The sequence below is a fragment of the Vombatus ursinus genome, unplaced genomic scaffold (genome assembly GCF_900497805.2).
Source record: "Vombatus ursinus unplaced genomic scaffold, bare-nosed wombat genome assembly UNPS02005459.1, whole genome shotgun sequence".
NCBI classification, from domain to species: Eukaryota; Metazoa; Chordata; class Mammalia; order Diprotodontia; family Vombatidae; genus Vombatus; species Vombatus ursinus.
In genome coordinates this window covers 5,846,732-5,867,395 of record NW_020945237.1, presented here as the reverse complement: position 1 = coordinate 5,867,395, position 20,664 = coordinate 5,846,732, and the positions used below count along the sequence as shown (strand labels likewise).

The window sequence follows — 20,664 nt, the reverse complement described above, 5'->3', positions numbered from 1 at the left end:
GATAGATAGATAGATAGATAGATAGATAGATAGATAGATAGATAGATAGATAGATAGATAGATGGAAGGATGGATGGATAGATGGATAGATGGATGGATTGATATATAGACAAATAGTCAAGAGAGAGAGAGAAAGAGAAATAGTCAGGATAGATAGATGGATAGATGGATGGATGGATGGATTGATATGTAGACAAATAGTCGAGAGAGAGAGAGAAAGAGAAATAGGATAGATGGATGGATGGATTGATATATAGACAAATAGTTAGAGAGAGAAATAGACAGTCAGATTAGACAGATGGATAGATAGATAGACAGACAGATAGATAGGATAGATGAGATAGGTTAGATAGAGACAGACAGACAAACAAAGTCTATGCACACATAGATGTTACTTTTTCTTTTTAGCTATGTTAATTCCTCTTGGTGTTTTTGCTTTCCTTTATTTCCTCTGGGCTCAGCCTGGTGCCTGGCACGTAGTAAGCGCTTACGTAATAAATGTTGCTGACTGTTGACTGTTGGTTCTGTGTCCTCGTATTGTCAAGGAAGAGTTAGTTTTAGAAGACAATTCCATTCAGAAACCTAAAAAAATTGAGCACCACTACCTGCCTGCTGTGGCCAGCTGGAGCTGAATGATGCTGATCACCTGTGTCAGTCTGGCAGGTGTGGCTTCACTGCTCCTTATGGGGCAGTTGTGGGAAGGGCCGAGTATCAGCTTTCCAGCATCGGTGGAGGCAAGGCCTGTGAGTGAGAGTTTGGAGAGAGCAGGGTCCTGCTTTGTCGTCGGTATCATACAGTAGAAAGAGCAATGAGTCCCTCACCTCCCTGGGCTTTTGTTTGCCTCTCTGTAAAATGGAGGGATTGAACTTGTTAGCCTCAAAGGTGCCTTCCAGCTTGAAATCTATGAATTTATAATTGACCTTACCTGTTAAATTTGCAATAAATGATTGTTCAACCCCCCTTCAAAAAAATCCGTGACTTACCCATATTTTAGTGTGATATAGGAAAACAGAGTAGGTAGTTTTAGCTGTAGAAGAAAAAATAAAACAGAAAACCCAGACCCTGAAAGTGCATGGTCTAAAGCTTTGATTTTTATAGAATACGTTTTTTTGGGTTGGCTTCCTTTTGACGTACAGTAATGTCTTACTAAGACTGCAGCTTTGCCTTTATAAAAAACCCCCTTCCTCTCTTTCTTCTGCACTATTGGTTTCATTACTTTTCTCCATTAGTTAGAAGAAGAAAAAATTCCCCAAGGCACTAAACCCGGTGGGTTGTCACCCCTAAACTTTTGTCCTAGAAGGAAAGAATGTAAGTCATTCCACCATTATCTTTAGGAAATTGTCTTTACCAGAATTCTTTTTATGAAGGCTTAATCACTTCCTAGCCTGCATTTCCACCCCACACCCCAAATTCCCAGTGTTCCAAAGCCCAGGGAAATGAAATGCCAAAACATTGTCTGAATATTTCCCCTCCTTCTCCCCTTAGGAAACCACATTGATCCCATCCATCACCTTCACTTGTTTCCAATACATTAAAAAACCTAATTCAAAAATTTCCTCTGGGTTTTCTCCAGGAACAGAGTGCAGCTGTTGAACCCTGACCTGCCAGTTTGAATTTCAGATGCCATTTACTTCCCAGCTGGCCCTTCTCTGTTGTGCCTTCAATATAGGTTTTCTCCCTTCCCGTACCTGTACCCATTTAGAAAGTCCATTTTTTTTTCACAGGGACTCCCTCAGCATCTAACTTCTCCTTCTTCTCTTGGTGATTTGTGTACTTACTTTTAGTTCTTTTTTTGTGGTTATTTTCAAGTGAGACTTTCTGCACAGTCCTGTGTTGCTTCTTTTATTTTTTCTTTTCTGAATGACATTTAAAAATTAACCTCATGTGTCAGCTTTTTGTTTTAAGGTATTTTTTTTGGTATGTACTTATTCAGCTTTATTCTCGGGGGCTATTTATTATTCTAAGGACAAACAAAATCAAGGTAGGGGTTCTTTTCCCTCCTCATTACTCTAGCCCTTTATAAAAAGTATATGCATTTTTTTGATGCTTGGCATAAATAAAATTATTATATTGATTTTTGAGGTCAGTTGTCTAATAGAAGCCTGATGTTAATTTCAAATGAATCTAGACTTTTTAGTAGTTAAATTCAGGGGACTATAAAGCTTCATCTGTGAGCAAAATTATTTAAACGGGTACAAATGTAAAAGGGAGACTGGATATACTTTTATATAAAAAAGTATAGAAACAGCAGGAAACTAGAAGTAACTGTCACATTCATTTATAAGAAAACATTATTGAGATTTTTTTTATCCTTTTGTGGAATTACTTATGTATTAGCATGATTGTTTTTAATTTTTGGCAGTTGAAATAAACAAAAAGATGGAGAAAAAGATTGTAAATAAACCAGCTTTAAATGGAAATGAAATATGTGTTTTTGAGCTATTCGTAACATTAGAGTTTATCTGTATATTAGCTGTAATGGCATTATATCATATACACTTCCTGTACTGAAATCTTGCGGGAGAAAGAAGAAGACATCTTTAAGAGGAAAAGTGGCCATATTGGGAGCCATCATATGTGTTGAGAGTGGAAGGAAATGTGGTACAATAGGAGTGGGGTATTTGGAGTCAGAAGACCTAAGTTCACATCTCAGTTCTGCCACTTAGGACATTTGATCTTAAGCAAGTTGTTTAACCACTCTAGGCCTCAATTTCCCTGATTTAAAATGAGTGAAATGGATTAAATTATCTCTATTAAAATGTAAACACCTTGAGGGCAGCCCCTATCTTGCACAGGGGCTGAATGCTTTTTTGAAATGTCAGTGCTTAGCACATAGTAAGCATTTAATGAGGCAGCATGGTATTGCAGTGGATGGGACGGAATGCCGGGGCTAGTGTCAGGAGGACCTGAGTTCAAATTTGGCCTAAGACATTTACTAACTGTGTGACCCTGGGCAAGTAGCTTAACCCTGTCTGCCTCAGTTCCCTTTCTGTAAAATGAGCTAGAGAAAGAAATGGTAAAATACTCCAATACCCTTGCCAAGAAAACCCTAAACGGAATCATGAAAAGTTGGATATGACTGAACAACAGCAAAGCATTGAGTAGATCCTTTTTCATAATTCATTCTTTTAAGATAACTTTTAGCTCTAAACCTATAATCCTATGAAGACAGGACACTTTAAAAATGAAGATTACACATAAGACTTTAATTAAGCAGAATGTTAGGAGAATACAGTTTCCTGATTAATTTAAAAAGTCCAGATTAACTTAGAGTTATTCTGGTTAATCTTTTTTATTTTCAGCCATGGTTGAAAATATTCCTTAAATACACAGTAACAGCCATGTTATGCGATGATTAACTTTGATAGACTCAGCTTTTCTCAGCAATGCAAGGATCTCAGACATCTCCAAAAGTCTCATGATGGAAAATGCTGTCCACATCCGGAGAAAGAACTATGGAGTTTGAATGCAGATTGAATATTTGCTCTTTTTTTTCTTCTGTTTTGTTTTGTTTCTTCTTTCTAGTGGTTCCTCCTATTGGTTCTAATTTTCTTTACAACATGACTAATGTGAATACATGTTTAATATGAATGTATACATATAGCCTATATTGGATTGCATGCCATCTTGGGTAGGGAGATGGGGAGGGAGGGGGAGAAAATTTAAAACTCAAAAACTTGTGGAAGTGATTGTTGAAAACAAAAAATAAGTTAATTAATTAAAAATATTCCTTCATGATATTCTTGCACATTCATTATCTTATTGGCTTTTCATAAATATCCTGGAATTATAGTTATTTTACGTATTTATATATAATATATATGGTTATTATATATATATATATATATATATATATATGATAACATACAAGAATTACAATTCCCATTTTCTATGAGGCAACTGAAGGTTAGGAGGTTGTAGGAGTTTCCCAAAGTCACGCACACAGGTAGTCAGTATTGGCGTTGGGACTCCAGCCACACTGCTTTCCAAAATGTCTTAGCTCACTTTCCTGCCTTGGTAAAGTCTTTAGAGTGAATATCATCCTATGACTTCTTGATGATGGGACATCCTTCAGCACCTCAATGTCAGTCCTCAACACCATCATCATTGGAGAGTATTATGGTCACAGAAGCTAGAAATAGAGATTGAAAGTGGCTAGTACACTGAATCCCGACCCTCCAACTCAAGTGCACCAAGAAGAGCTCAGTCATTGATAATGACAATTTTATTTTATTGTGTTTGTTTATGGCTTTTGTCTCGATAAATATCGTGTTAATTTTGTGGGAACCTTAAACTATTTATTTGTGGTCTTTCATTCTTAGCCTTAGAGACATGGTTTTTAGATGCACTTTCAATTATAACTAGTTATAGTTAATAATAATAATAAATTATTATATTACTATAATATGTTATATAATATAATAGATTTATTCTAATAGAATATATTATACCATGTTATAATAATATAATATATCATGATTATGTCATAACAATATATTAATTATATTGTAATAATGTATAATGTATTATATGATAGTATAATAATTGTATTTATAATAATATCATATCATATATAATTATAATAAAGTCTATTATGATATAGTATCATATATGATTGTTATAACAATATAACATATTATAAAATAGTATAGTTTAATAATTTAAATAATGTAATATAGTATAATATATTATATTATTATGTAACATGGCTATCTTAGATATTATATATTATTATATGACAGTTATGCTATATATGATATTATATAACCATAATATATAAATGAACTAATAATAACAATAGCTTATATTCATATAGTGCTTTAATGTTTTCTTTACAACAACCCTATGAGGTAGGTAGTACAAGTATCATCATCCACATTTTGCAGTTGAGGAAACTGAGGCCCAGAGAAATCAGGTGATTTACCTGTGATCACAAAGCATGGCATACTGGATAGAGAGATGGCCATGCAGCTAGGAAGATTGGGGTTGAAGCCCTGCCTCTGATACACACTGACTGCTGCTCTGAGTAAGCCTTTTTTTTTTTTTTAAGGAAGCAATTGGGGTTAAGTGACTTGCCCAGGGTTACACAGCTAGGAAGTGTCTGAGATCAGATTTGAACTCAGGTCCTCCTGACTCCAGAGCTGATGCTGTATCTACTGCACCATCTAGCTGTCCCTCCCGGATAAGTCTTTTAACTTCTCAGTGTCCCAGGCAACTCTCTAAGACTGTAAGTTTCCAAGAAATCAAGTCATCAGGGAGCATCTTCTGAAGATTTACTCTATACTAGGCACTGTGCTCAGTGCTAGAGATACAAGAATTTTTTTTAAACTGTCCTTGATGTCAAGATATTTACATTCTAAAGAGGGAGAGAACACGTAAGCAACTAGTTAATGCAAGTTATATTAGGACTGGAAAAGGTCTCCTGGAGAGGGTGGGATTTAAGTTAAGTCTAAAAGAAAGGTAGGGAAGATAGGAAGTAAAGGTGAGGACGCAGAGCATTCCAGACATGTTCAACAGTGAGGACTGAGATGGATTGTTATGTTTGGGAAACTGCAAGAAGGCCAGTGAACAGGGGAATAAAGTGTAAGAAGAGTGGAAAGGTCGAAAGAGACCAGGTTATGCAGAGCTTCAAATTTGGCCCTAGGGGTAGTAGGGAGCCACTGAAGGTTCCTGAGCAGGAGAGTGACATGATCAGACCTAAGCTTCAGAAAACTCACCTTGGCAGCTAAATAGAGGGGTGGATTGGAATGGGGGGAAACTGGAGGCAGGGAGAGCAACTGGAAGGTTTGAGGAGTGTGAGTTTGAGTGAGAGTAATGGTTGTGTGATTGGAAAGGGTTAGAGTTAGGAGAGAAAGTAGCAGTTTGCTGCTCAGTGAGGATCTCCCCAGGAGCCCCCTCCATCAGGGGAATCATGGGTCCAGTCCCCATCCCTTTCCTCACCAGAACCCTATGAGATCGGTAGTGCTGGAATTATTATCCCCATTTTATAGATGAGGAAACCGTGGCTGACATGCCTGTAATTACACAGCTACTAAATACCAGAGTCAGGATTTGACCTCAGTCTCCTAACTCCATATTCCAGGGCACTCTTCTTTGTACCACATTGTCCCTTAGATTTGTGGGTGAAAACCGTTCTGGTGGTTGTAGGGTTTTATGCCCTGTCAGGCAGCCAGGTGAGAAGAGGAGGGGGCCCCTCCATGATCCCCTTCCTTCCCTTCATCCCACTTCGGGTCCCCTCTAGAGCTTTCGGGTGGGAAGAGTGACAAGGCTGGTTCACATTGTTTAGACAAGCTGAGAATCACCATCTACAATCCTTCTGACCTCCCTTGGCTTCCTTTAAGTCCTAACTAAAATCCCGTTTTCTACAGGGAGTCATCCGGGACCCCTCAATCCTAGTGCCTTCCCTCTCTTAATTACTTCCTATTTATCCTGTGTGTAGCTTGCTTTGCATATATTTGTTTGCATATTGGCTACCCCTTTAGATTGTAAGCTCCTTGAGATCAGGGACTGTCTTTTGCCTCTTTTTGTTGTATCCCCAGCACTTAGCACGGTGCTTGGCACATAGTAGGCACTTCAGGGCTTAGCACAGTGCCTGGCACATAGTAGGCACTTCATAAATGTTTATTCAATTGGTGAGATGGAGGGCCACCAGGCCTTCGCATTTCTGCCACTGCATCATAATGTACTTCAGGCCTTACTATCTACCCTGCTGCTCTGCCCTCCAGACAGACGCCTCTGGCACTGGCATCTGATCCAGCAATGTATTACATGTGTGTGTCCTTGGGCCTTGCTATCCCCACCTCCTCTGGGCCCTTCATTCCATTCATCACGCAAGTCAACCCTCTTGTGTGTGTTGTCTCTCCAATTAGAACTCCTTGGAAGCAAAGGCTGTCTCACTTTTTCAATGTGTAACCCCAACATCTGGCATAGAGTTTAATGCAGAGCAGCTGCTTAATGAATGGTTTTTTTATTCATTCATTTTTAATTGGGACAAGTGGGTGTTGCATTGGATAGAGCGCTGGTCCTGGAGTCAGGAAGACCCGAGTTCAAATACTGGCCTCAGATACTCACTAGACTCTGGGCAAGTCATATAACTTTGCCTCAGTTTCCTCATCTCTAAACTGGGGATAATAATAGCAGCCTACCTTGGAGAGTTGTTATAAGGATCAAATGAGATAATAAGTGTAAAGTGCTTAGCACACTGTCTGGTAGTAGGTGCTGTGTAAAGATTAGCTATCATCATCATTATTATTATTTATTAATTGGTTTGAAGGAATACATTGAAAAGGCAAAATCTAAGTTAAAGCCTTTGACTGTTTCCTGGATGGGTGTCATATGGCAGGGTTAAAACCAAAGTATGCAACTGCAAACTGTTAGGTATCCATTTAAGTATATAAGGAGGAGATCTGAGTTAAGGGGGCAAGTGGAAAGTAATGCCAGCCATGGGAGAAATCCCAGCAACTGAAGCTGGGTTGGGTGTCTGCACTGAGTTTGACGTAAATATGGTGAACCCTTGGAAGTGGAAGTAGGGGTTGGGGAGACTGGGTTGCCTAAGTCTGGCCTATGTTGGGAATGGGTTTTGTGCCACCTAAAGAGGATGGTGTATATGAGTAGCCCCAGCACCTTCAGCCTGGGTGACATAAAGAGATCTAGTCTTTTTTTTTTTTTAATTACGAATTAAAATAAAGAACATGTACAGAAAGAGAAAAAAAAAAGAAATTCCCTGGTGTCCCCAAAATAAATAGGTGGCTTAGGTGAGGAATATTGTATCACTTTCACTGCCAGTCTATCTATTAATTATTCCAGGGTATTTTTCCTTAAACTATTTCTAAACTACTGAATGTGAACACATTCAGAACTCCTATGATTGATAATTCTAAACTTTTAGGATAGGTGTGTAGATATACACATGAAACCTTTTGAGCGTATTGACCTCTTGACTGGAGATAAATGGATACTAGCCTTTTCTTTGGCTGAATTGAGTGTACTCATGGATAAAACTATTTCAAGTTCTTAATGATGCTCATATTGTCAGGTAGACATGTTCCTGTAGGATCATGGCAGAGAAGGCAAAGCATGGTGCCTTGACCATGGAGGAATAAAGATAGCAAGAGAGACCAGACCTGTCATTTTATTGATACTGGGAACTCCTAGGAGAGCAAAGCCCCTCTCCCAATGTAGGTCAACACCTTCTCTGTGTCTCCTAGCAGAGCCCAGAGTCCCTAGGGCAGAGTTCAGGACCCAGTGGGAGGGGAATGAAGAGGCTGATCAGAGTGCAATCAATGACTGGGGAATGAATAGAAGAGTTAATTTCAAGGAGGAATCTATCCAGTATGCTATAACGCTCCTGCCCATAGTAGTTATTCAATAAGTGTGTGTTGTATTGTTGAAAACTATGTGGGTCAGTGTTGGGTCCTGAGGAAAGACCATGGAAAATGGAGGAGGGGTGTATATATATTGGGGGACATAGGGCGAAGGAAGCAGGGAAGGGAATAAGCAGAACCATTTCCTTAAAGGGCTTACATTTTTATTTGGTTTATTTTTTTTTCATTTGTATTTGTGATAATAGGATCCTTTTAGGCAAATCTACAATTTTGTGGGAGTGACATTACAGTTTCCATTTTTAAAGGATTTTGCAACAGATAAAGTGAACCTCGGAGGCAGCAGAGATGGATTTTAGAGGACCCATGCTGGACTTGATGTCTGCTGTCTAAGGACAAGATAGGCTAAATTAGCAGAGATTGATCTCCAAGTTGGCTGGGGAAATGATTTTTTTTTTTGGCCACAGAGTCTCAAATACCATCCACCAAGTGGTCAAGGAGCTGTGATCCATGTCTGTGGAGGGAGTACCAAATCCCTGGATGCCTGTATTAAAAGAATCAAACCTAAATAGCTCCTGGTATCTCTGGGGAACAGTTGAGTGAATGAGTGTGATGGGGAAGGTGTTTTAAAAACAAGGAGGATAGTTGTATTTTCCTAATGAGTATCCTGCTTTCTATGTTGTACTTTTCATTTATTTTTTTTTATTTTTGGACCTGAATCTCAATTATAAATTTCTAGTTCATCACCAACATTAGTTGTCTTAGGTGAGAGCTGCTCAGACAGTTACTGGCTGTGTCCCTGGGCAAGTCATTTAACCTCGTCTGCCTCATTTTCCTCATCTGTAATATATGGATAATAATAGCACCTACCTTACAGACTTGTTGCGAGGACCAAATGAGATAATATTTGTAAAGTGTTTTGCAAATCTTAAGTGCTATATAAATCCTAACTGTACTAGTAATTATTGTTATTATGTTTTCCTGTGGAATGGAAATCTTTTTATTAAGTGCTTATTATATTCTAGTGCTAGGATACAAATAGAAAATTGAGAGTCTGTGCTTTCGAGTTCACACTCTAATAGGAGAGACAAAATATCAAAGCAGGCTCAGTTCTTGGAGGATAAGAAGGCCATGTGGTACTTGAATTTTTACAAGGAAGGTAGCAGGGCAGATGCTAAGGTCCTAAGGGCCTTGGGAGGTAATGGCAAGTCAGATGGTCCCTGACGAAGAGGATAATGAGTTCAAAGGTTAGAATGGAGGGGGCTCTGAGAGACCTCCAGGAGAGGTGGGACTGGGACTGAGGGAGAGTCATCCACCAGCTGAGAGGGGCTATCTTGTACTATATGCAGTTGGTCGAAAGGTCATTTCTTCTCATTTGAAAAAAGAGAAATCTTCACCCCTGGTTTAGCCTCCTTTGTCTTGTAACGAAGGCATCTATAGCAGGACGAAACAGTGGAAGGAAAGTTGTAAAAATTCATCAAAAATGCACTTAAATGGTCAGTCCTAAGAAAAAAGACATCCTTTTGCCTTGAGTTTATGATGCAATGCTTTTGAACTCTTCCAGAATTATGAAGTATGAAATGAAAGCTGCCCTCCCTTTTCTTTCTTCTCCCCCACCCCCCAATCACACACCCTCACGCTTAGGGTTCTTGATGTGCAAAATGAAGGAAGCAATGTTTGCTACTTGTGTAACTCACCCAGGGAATGAGATAATATATGCAAGGTCTTGTAAGAGGTTTTTCTTCAGTAGAGAGATACTACATTAATAATATGGTGCTATAATTCTGTGGAATAGCCTTCCTTAAGAAATCAGTGTTCTGGATTTGCCATTGGTTACAGACTTTTATCTTATTTAAAGCACAGGTTATATTTTAGCAATTGGGCTGTTAATAAAGTGTTCTTTTTAAATGACAGCACTATTACTTAGCATGGCTTTTTCTATAGACAGACTATTCTTACAATATCATGGCAAATAATGGAACAGTGTGGAAAGCTCCAGCTGTTTCTCCTTTGACAAAGGAAAAACATAAAAATGGCTATTATCCTGCCAGACTGCGGCAGAGATATAGTTTTCCCCCGCAAGAGGAAAACAGATGAACAAAAGGGTTAATCTGTTTGTGCTTACCCCAGAGTTCAAGTTTCTTTATCGATTCTCCAAAGTGCATTATCATCCTGAATCTCAGCTTGCCCTGCAGAAGCAAGAAGACACAGTTATGGAGGAGAGCCCAAACTCTGCCATGCAATGCCCTTTGTTGTATAGGCTTAGCCACCCTGGCTGGAGGTGCAGGGATGCAGCTTTGCCTTCCCCATCCCTTCGCTGCAATGCAGCTCAGATCTTTTTCATCTCTCCATAGGTTATCAGTCTATCACTGAGGCTTCTGCTGGGATAAAAGTCAAGTGCAGCTGGTGCTGCTGAGTAATCTATACAGGGACTCCTTCCCCCACCCCCAACCCTCTTGTATTTTTCTTTCTTTCTTTCTTCCTTTCTTTCTTTCTTTCTTTCTTTCTTTCTTTCTTTCTTTCTTTCTTTCTTTCTTTCTTTCTTTCTTTCTTTCTTTCTTTCTTTCTCTCTCTCTTTCTCTCTCTCTCTCTCTCTTTCTCTCTCTCTCTCTCTCTCTCTCTCTCTCTCTCTCTCTCTCTCTCTCTCTTCCTTCCTTCCTTCCTTTCTTTCTTTTTCTTCCTTCCTTTCTTAAGCTGAAGCACTTAGTGGAATCTCCCTTTCAAAATGCTTTCATTTTCTTTCGTCCATCCAGCAGCCGATATCTTACCATACACAGTAGGGCTCCTTTTGGACAATGCAGCTATCAGTCATTTAGACAGCAACCAAGTCAGATGCCATGGGAGCTTATTTTTAGCTTGAGTAGAAAGGTTTGCTGAAACCAATCTAATTTTAGAATTTGTCTCATCTGCTCCTAATTTTATCAACCTTTCATCTAAATCCAAATTTTGAAGTAGTGCCCTACCAGTCTCAACTCTCATCTCCCATGTGCCTGGAGACATTATTTTCCTTGTGTTTTACTGGGATGTTGCTGACCATTGAAGAAAATCTGTGACATGCATTTTTAACACCTTCTGACAGGCAACATGTTAAACCAAAGGCCCTCACCAGGATCCTTTGAGGGTCTGTGGCTGCCATGGTGACAGATTCTTTCTGCCTTCCTGTTGGCCCCTGGAGGATAGCGAGCTTTCTCCTCACCACAGTGTATGTAAATAGAACTGATGAAAAATTAACCCAAGCAATTAATGGACCCATGTGAGGGATGCTTTGCAGGTACAACTATCCAAATCTGAGAACCTGGATAAATGTTTTCCCCGTTTTTAGTGCCCTAGGGGATGTAGGCTACAGAAACTCAGCTCCATAGTTCTACCTTGGTATTGATCTCTCCAACAAAAAGCATGATGAGAGACTTGCAAAGGTAGGGTAAGGAAGAACAGCAGGATGGGCAATTCTTTAATCACCGCTGATGAGAGCCAACCTCCCGTCCCTGTAAGGGGGTAGGGAGATCACCTTCTATAGTAAGTCTAAAAAGCAAAATAATCCAAAATGCTGTTAAAGTCAGTTTTTAAAGCTTGATAGCTTAGAATACATTCTTGATAAATTCTTAATGTGGTAACTTGGAATAAATGCTGAAATACCTTTCCTTTTAGCTCCCAGAGATGATCTTGCTGTCTGCATGCCTTTAATCTGATTTCAATAACTGACCATAAATTTTAGAAAACTAATTTCATATTAACAAATCTTCCTCATTCCTACATTTTTGGTTACCATTGAATGTCAGTTCTATGTACCACACTGTTTCCTGTGTGAAAAGCCTCGAATGAACGTACCTGTGATTCTTTAAAAAGAAATTTGATGTGTGTCTTCTGAAAATTCATTAAGAGAAAATAAAAAGAAAATGTTTTGTGTCCTGATTGTATGTTCTCCTGACTTAGAAAGCTATATTATTGCTAACCCAGTCTAAGCAGGTTTACGATGCTATACAAAGTGGTGAAGACCATCCCTGGTGTGACTTCATTTATTTGCTACATTGCTAGTGCCTTATTAAAAAAAAAAAACCTACCTAGTTTCATCTTATTTTAGGAAAGTAGTAGACATAAGAGCAGATACCTGCTAGCAAACTTCTTACTCAATTTCTTTATTTACATAACTCCTAAAAAGTCTCTTTCAAAAGTCTCTTCCATAAAGATTATGTGGACCATGATATAGAGACTTTTATCATCTCTTTAAGGAGACATATTAAGAGTTAAACGTTCTGACTGTTGTTCTGTGAGATGTTTCTCCCAATAGAATTGAGAAGAGTGTGTAAAGTTATCTCTGAGAAAAATGTGTTTTAAGGGAACAAGTAATTTTCAGTTGTTTGTAAAACACGCAGAACAAGGAACAGTGAAAGAAAGAGACCATATTCCATGTCACTTACTGCATGGAAATTCTGGCATGCGCCATTTGTGGTAGTTTGAAACTCTTGCATATACTGCTCTGAAGCTGTACCCGATGCTGCCTGGTGAGAGGCCAAGCCCTTGCCAGACTCTTTCGGGAAGTACACTAATTCTCTCAGGCCACAGGACCAGATTTTGCATTAACAAAAAACAACACTGTTATTTACAGTTCAGGTCATTTGAAAGAGAATTAACTTCTCCTTTCACTCCAGTAGCCCTGATCCACATTGGTTCAACCAAGTCTATTGGTTTCCTTTATTAATGAAAAACTCACCTTCAGTAGAGAGATGGAGAGAGAAATGGAGTGGATTTCTGCTACACCAATATTTCCAAAAGTCGTGTGTTTAGAAAGTGAGCATGCCTTCTCATGCCCTGATTTACCTCAGGTCCTAAAGCACTAACTATGTTGTTGTCGTTCAGCTGTTTTTCAGTTAGACTCTTCGTGACCCCATTTGGGGTTTTCTTGGCAAAGATACTGGAGTGCTTTGTCATTTCCTTCCCCAGCTGACCATTTTACTCTAATGTGAAATAAATAAATAAACTCCAGTGGCCTGCTGTTCTAGGGTAAAATATAAACTTCTCTGACATGTAAAGCCCTTCACAAACTGGTCTCAATTTATTTTCTGTATCCTTTCAATGCACTTTTCCCCTTCATCCATTCTATGTTCCAGTCAGACTGGACTTCGTATTCCCCACTTACGAACTTCCATTTCCTGGTTCCCCATGTCTTCAGTGTGCTCTGATCTCAAGAATACCTGGTTTCTTAAAAAAAAAAGACTCAGCTTATTTGTCAAATTTGTCAAATCCTACATTGGGCCTTTCCTAAACTCTTTGCTCAGTCATCTCTCTCCTCCTAACTATATCTTATATTATAAATATAAATATTATATTATAAATATTATAAATATAATATCATAGATATACAGATATATTTTGTTTATACTTACATTGTCTTCCCCTAAGAACATAAGCACCTTGAAGGCAGGACTTATTTCATTTTTGTTTTCGTATCCCTAGCACCTGGTACAATGCCTAGTGCATGGTAGCTCTTTATTGGTTGATAAGCATAATCTTATCATCTGGGCAGCTAGGTAGCATAGTAGATAGAGGTTGCAGGGCCTGGAGTCAGGAAGACCTGAGCTCAAATGTGACCTCAGACACTTACTAGCTGTGTGACTCTGGGCAAATCACTTAACCCTGTTTGGCTCAGTTTCCTCATCTGTAAAATAATCTGGAGAAGGAAATAACAAACCACTCCGGTATCTTTGCCAAGAAAATCCAAAATGGGGTCACAAAGAATCAGATACGACTGAAATGACTGAAAAACAAAAGCATTATCTAGATCATTATATTATTACATAACATGATATCCTGATGAAACAAGTACTTCTTTTGGGAATGGCAAAAGTTCTACTCATAATAGCAAATGAATTATAGTAAAATATTTTAGCTATTATCATTTTTATTTATTTGTATTTTGCAATTCAGTTTTGTTCACCAGTTAGAATGCTTTCAGTAGTTTACAAATTTGTTGTTATGAATGGAAATGTTATAAATGGAAATTTTTATTATTTTGTTCAATTAAATCTTGGTTATTCAAATGACAAATTCTAAATGTTTAACGTGAGGTAAGAGAAAACACTTTTTCTTACCTACCTTTGCTTGGAATTTCTTACACATTCCTCAATGTTTCCGTAGATAATCTAGGTTAGATTGTACATTTTCTTTCTGAAACACAGCACTTGGTATAGGGTAGCTCCATGACTACCAAGGTATTACAATTTGAAATTTATTGCCATTTTGGAAAAAAAGCAAAATGCGCTGGTTCTTATCACTGATGTCTAACTTTCTCATAGTCTGGGTAAAGAGTTACCTTCAAAATTCATGGGGATTCTACAAATGGAGGAAATGGACACTTTTGTGGTTTAGACTGGAACTAAGCCAAGAAAGTTATTTGATTGTAAACCTGCCAAAGCACTTGAACACTCACCCACCCACCCACCAAAGCCGAGTAAAGCTACTATGTAAATCTAATAAATGCATTAATCAGATGGAGGTATCTGATATTATTTATTGCCATGTGCTTCTCCTAAATGACTCTTTATACTAAATCCTTCCATTTCTTTTGTACCCTCTTCATGGAGCTTGATGAGTTCTGCTTTTTTTTTTTTTCTGGCAGACTCATCTAGACATGTGCTTCTCTCCGATCTTAAAATCAATGTGGTTTCAAGAAGGCCTCAGATGTCATGTTTTCATTCTCTTCTGCATCATAGAAAATGATTCTTTGGGGATTAAGTAAAAATTGCCTTCCCCTGGGACTCATGCTGGATTCATCTAATTCCATCATCATGTATAATGTATCAGCTCTCTAAATGACCCTGTTAAGATTGCAAGTGGCCTTAACTTGTGACTCAAAAAGAATATATTGGTCCATTATGAGTTTGCACAGGTTAGGAATCTTGGGAAGGGGGTGTGGTAAGGAAGAATGACAGCTGTTATCAACATGAATCTTTTCTAAGCTGCTTTAGTATCTGTGAGCAGAAAGGCAACTCGTTCAGGCTTACTTCTGAAATCATCGTTACTTCTTTTCTTGTTTTAAATACAACTGTACTATGATTCTTTTTCACTAACAGTGCATTTAAAGGGTTAATTCATTTGTTCATGGTCTTGAGCCTTTTGGGAAGTACACTGCTATATGTGCACAGAATGCAGATTTTAGAAAGAAAATTGCTAATCTTTTGGCCATGGCCCAAAATCACTGTTCCAATAGATATACTCTGCAAAGTCCCCTGGATTGTCATTCTTCTGCTCAAGCCAGAGTGAACTATTATAGTAATTATGAAGGACTGGATATTTCTGATATTCCTTTTTTTTTTTCATCAAAAAAGTATCTGGTATAGAGCAAATCATTCAATTGGTAGTACTTAAAATCAGAACTGGTTTTTTTTTTTAATATATCTGTATTTTAAATGTGTATATTTGGGAAATTCTGAAATATAGAATGTGCGTATTGAGATACGTATATGAAATTCTGAAACACATATAGGTAGTCCTGTTTTTACATTCATTCATGACCAAACAAGTTTTTTGGGATTAAGTGGTTTGTGCACTCCCCAAAATCAGTTCTCCATTATTCAAGACACAGTATACATTTTATCCCTCAATCAATAAATCAATAAGCATTTATTAACTGCCTATTATGTGCCAGGCATTGGTCTATATACTGAGTATATGGAGACAAAAATGAAACAGGGCAGGAACATTCTATCTAGGAAGACAACATGTTTATAAACATAAAATCAGATACCAAAAATATACAAAGAAATACAAAATAATTGAGGAGGGGGAGGGGCAGAGAAACCCTACTAGTGGTTGGGGGAAATCAAGAAAGGCCTGCAGGAAGTAATATATGATTTCAACCTTAAAGAAAGCTTGGGATTTTTAGAGGTTAAGGTGAAGAGGCAGAGCATTCCAGGCATGGGGGAGGGAGAGGGGTGGGAAATTAGATAGCCATTGCTGAAGTGCAGAGATGGAAGGAGTATCATCTTAGAAACAACAGGTAGGCTAGTTTGTCAGGACCAGGTAGTGTGAGAAGGGAGATAACATTAAATAACAATCCTCCTAAGGGGGGGTTAGAGATGGATACTTTTGACTTTGGGACTCTTTGCTGTGCTACTTTATCTTGTTTTACATATATGTGTGTATATATATATATGTATATATATATATGTGTGTGTGTGTATATATGTTCCTTTCTCTCCACTTCCTATGTATATATATGTGTACATATATGTGTGTATATGTGTGTGTGTGTATGTATGTATGTATGTTCCTTTCTCTCCACTTGCTTAATCATTCAGGCCCTCATCACCTTGACTATTGAAAGAGCCTTCTGATTGGTCTTCCTGCCTCAAGTGTTTTCCCTATTCCAATCCACACTTCACTATGAGTAATTTTCCTAAAGCACAGGTCATCTTCTCTTCCCAACACTCCTAATGCTCAATAAACTTCTGTGGCTCCCTCTTGCCTCTAGGAGCAAATATAAAGCCCTGTGTTTGGCATTTAAACCTCTTCACAACATACCTTCTTCCTGCCTTTCCTCCATATTGCTGCCTCTTAGTGTCTCTGGCTCTGCTTAAGACTCAGCTCAAATTCCACCTTCTGTAGGAAGTTTTGTTTTGTTTTTTTTTTCCTTCCCTAGTTGCTAATGCCTTCCTTGAAATTACCTCCTATCTACTCTATATATTTTATAACATCTCTTAATTTACCCGTTGTCTCCCCCATTAGAATGAAAGCTCCTCGAGGGCAGGGATTGTATTGTCTTTGTTTGCATCCCCTGTATCCCCTTTTATACCCAGTGTCTGGTATATGGTAGGATCTTCATAAGTGGTTGTTGACCAACTGATTATTTTGATTTTTAATAGAAATATAAAATTTGCAGTAAATCCAAAAGCATATTTATAGCTCTTTAAGATTTGTAAAGTGATGGTTTAGGGTAGAAGAGGACATGGAGGTTCAACTATTAGATTCATGATCATTGAATCCACAGGAGTTGATGAGATCACCGAGTGAGATGGTATGGAGGGAAAAGAGGGGGAATCCCAGGACAGAGCCTTATGAGCCACCAAACAAAATGTGTACATGGGAGGGAAGCCAACGCAGACTTTGCTGATTGAATCCAATTCTGATGAGCCAACACACTTCTGAAACCACTTTGTAGTGATGCAAAGTAGGCTGTAGAAAGCAAAATTAAAATAATACCGTACACACTGACTACAGCTGTATAATTATAGGCAACAATAACAACAACAAAGACACTTAGACTGCTCAGGAAAGAAGGAAAATAAGGGCCTGGAGAACAAGTGGAATAATGTGGTCACTGAGGTGTTCAAGTTGGTGGTGTTGTTCAGTCATTTCTTTTGTATCCGACCCTTCATGACCCCGTTTGGGGTTTTCTTGGCGAAGATGCTGGAGCAGTTCGCCGTTTCCTTCTCTAGCTCATTTTACAGATGAGGAAACTGAGTCAAACAGAGTGAAGTGATTTGCTCAGGGTCACACAGCGAGTAAGTGTCTGAGGACAGATTTGCACTTATTGAAGATGAGTCTTTCTGACTCCAGGCCCAGCATTCTATCCACTGCGCCACCTAGTGGTCCCTTGTTACAATTAGTATACACATTTGTTTGTGTGTGTGTGTGTGTGTAATATTTAACAGTCTGTAAATACAAGTTTATGGACATATTGACCGTTGTTTCTGATCTTTTTGTTCATTTTTCCTCGTGTTTTTTATAACACTTCTTATTGCCAATGGAAACTGAAATTAAAAAAAATTTTTTTTAAAGAAAACTGTTTTGCGTAGCTGTATAAAGACATGTGTGTGACCTTTCAGGTATATCTGATCAACTTTATTCTCAGCATTCTTACCACACAGAGCTCTTTGCTTTGCTGATGATGGCCAGAGCTTTATTTGGGAATTTTCATAGGATCATAGGCTCAGAGTGGGGAAGAACCTTAGGAATGATTTAGTTCAACCCCCTTATTTTATAGCTGAGGAAACTGAGGTCTAGAGAAATGGTATGACTCATCCAAGGACACATAGGTAACAGACTGCAAAACCAGAATTTGAAACTAGGGCCCCTGACTTCAAACACTGCACTTTCCCCTGCCACGGCACGACGCTGCAGATGCCTTAAAGAACAACGCAAAGCACCTGACAGTAAAAAATTACTCTTAGTTTGTCTGAATTAGGGTTTTTTCCTCCTCTTACTTTGTAAACACAGTATTTTGTTTCTTCAGTTATTTTAGTTCAACATTTCTCAAACTTTTTGGTCTCAGGACCCCTGTAAAGCCTTAAAAATTATTGAGAACTCCCTAACGGCTTTTATTTATGTGGATTATATCTACTGATATTCACTGTATTCAACATTCAAACAGTTTTTGTATTATTATGAAATTCATTTTGATTTCACAGACCACTTGAAGGGGGTGGGGGTCATGGATCATACTTGAAAAATTATGTTTTAGCATCATCTATTTTATTTTTCTTTTTTTGATGAGGCAATTGGGGTTAAGTGACTTGTCCAGGGTCACACAGGCTAGTAAACGTCAAGCGGCTGGTCTGAGGCAGGATTTGAACTCAGGTCTTCCTGACTCCAGGGCTGATGCTCTATCCACTGAACCACCTATCTGCCCCCTAGCATCATCTATTTTAAAGCAACCCTATTCCCTTCTCTCAATCTTTCCTTTCTTTTTTGTTATTCTTTCCCCTAGTTTGGGCGTTTTGTTTAACTTATTATTTCATTTTAATTTCTTCCTTGTATCTAGTTATTTAATTTTACCTCCCTTTTTTCCCTCAGTTAAGTAGTTAAGTAAAATTTCCCTTCTTCTCTTCCCCTTCAACTTGTTTGTTTGTTAATTTTTTTCAAATTTCATCTTCTGCGCCTTTTTCTAAAAAGGACTTCTTTCCTTTGTTCTCTTCATTATTTATCCTCCCTTTCTAGTTTAGACTTTTTTTCTTTGATTTGTGGACCTTCTAACTTTTTTAGTCTCTTTAATTCCTTTTTTAGTTTTTAGACTTTTTTTAGTCTCTTTGTTTCTCACGGAATTAAAACTTTTAAAGTACCTGTTCCCTCTTTGAAATTATTTCTATGTTATCGCCTTGTATATCTTGCTCTAGGCCCCCTTTTCTTGTTGTGCCTCATTCTTAGAAATAACCAGCTCCTTAAAGTGATAGAAAGGCTATTGCCCTGTGGTAGGAATTTTTCATATCCTGATTTTGCAGGTTGTTATTTACCTTTGCCTTCCCAAAGTCAACTTTTTTTCTCATTTGCCATGAAATATCTTCTCTGGGTCTTTATCTCTTTCACATAATCTCTATTTTGGAGAGGTTGGAGAGGTCATGAGGATCGGAGAAAATGTCTAGTTTGTTGAATCCGATTCAACAGACCTTTAGCAGGACCCTCCTCTGTGTGCTAGCGCTGGTCTAGTCACTGGGAGAACTGCCAACATCAGATAGTCCAAGGTATTTCCCCTTATGGAGACAGAAGACTAGTAGGAAAGGAAACATGATGGTCATCTGTACCAGGGGCAATGATTCTGCCATGGTTCCTTTCTCACAAATCTGGGGCACATCTAGAAATTTACAGGAGAAGAGATATAGACACACCATCAGAAAGCTAGAAGTGACCTAAGAAATCATCCACAAGTGAGGAAAGTGAGACCTAGAAAAGTTAACTTCTCTGTTAGGCATACAAGGAATACACAAGGATCCGACCTAGAAGGGGCCTCAGAGGTCTTTGAATCCCACCCCTTCACTTTATGGGTGAGGAAACTGAAGAACAGTGAGATTAAGTGACTAGCCCAGGGTCACACAACTAGTAGGTATCTAATCCAGGACTTTCTGACTCCAGGTCCACTACACTGTACCACCTCTTCCAAAAAAAATTAAAAAAAATAAAAAAGAAAGAAAAGAAAAGAAAGGAAAAGGAAGAAAAGAAAAGCTAGCATTTATATAGTACTTTAAGGCTTGCAAAAGTTTCGCATGTATTATCAACCCTGTGAGGTTGGTGCTATTACAAACCCCATTTTATAGATTGATAAACTGAGGCTGAGGAGTTGTCCATGGTTATGCAGCTGATGAGAATGTGCAGGATTTTAACGAAGGTCTTTCTGACTCAAAATCCAGGTCTCTATCTACTCTGTCACCAAGCTACTGAGCGTTCAAAGGGAATACTAAGCATTCAAAGTTCTCAGCATATGGCTAAGACCACTCCATGCTCTGTGCCAAATAATGTGCTCATGTGTTCTGCTTCAAAGGCTCTTTCCAGAACATGTTCAAATCATAGCTTATTCCAATTTAGATTATATTTCATACCTGGAAATTTCAGTGATCTGTGATTTAAAAAAAAA

General features: G+C 38.3%; 1 protein-coding gene across 7 annotated transcripts in view; it reads left to right on the top strand.

Annotated features, from left to right (window-relative positions):
• Window positions 1–20,664, top strand: part of ADAM22 (ADAM metallopeptidase domain 22) — a 259,774-nt gene that overhangs the window by 121,989 nt on the left and 117,121 nt on the right. The window lies entirely within an intron of this gene.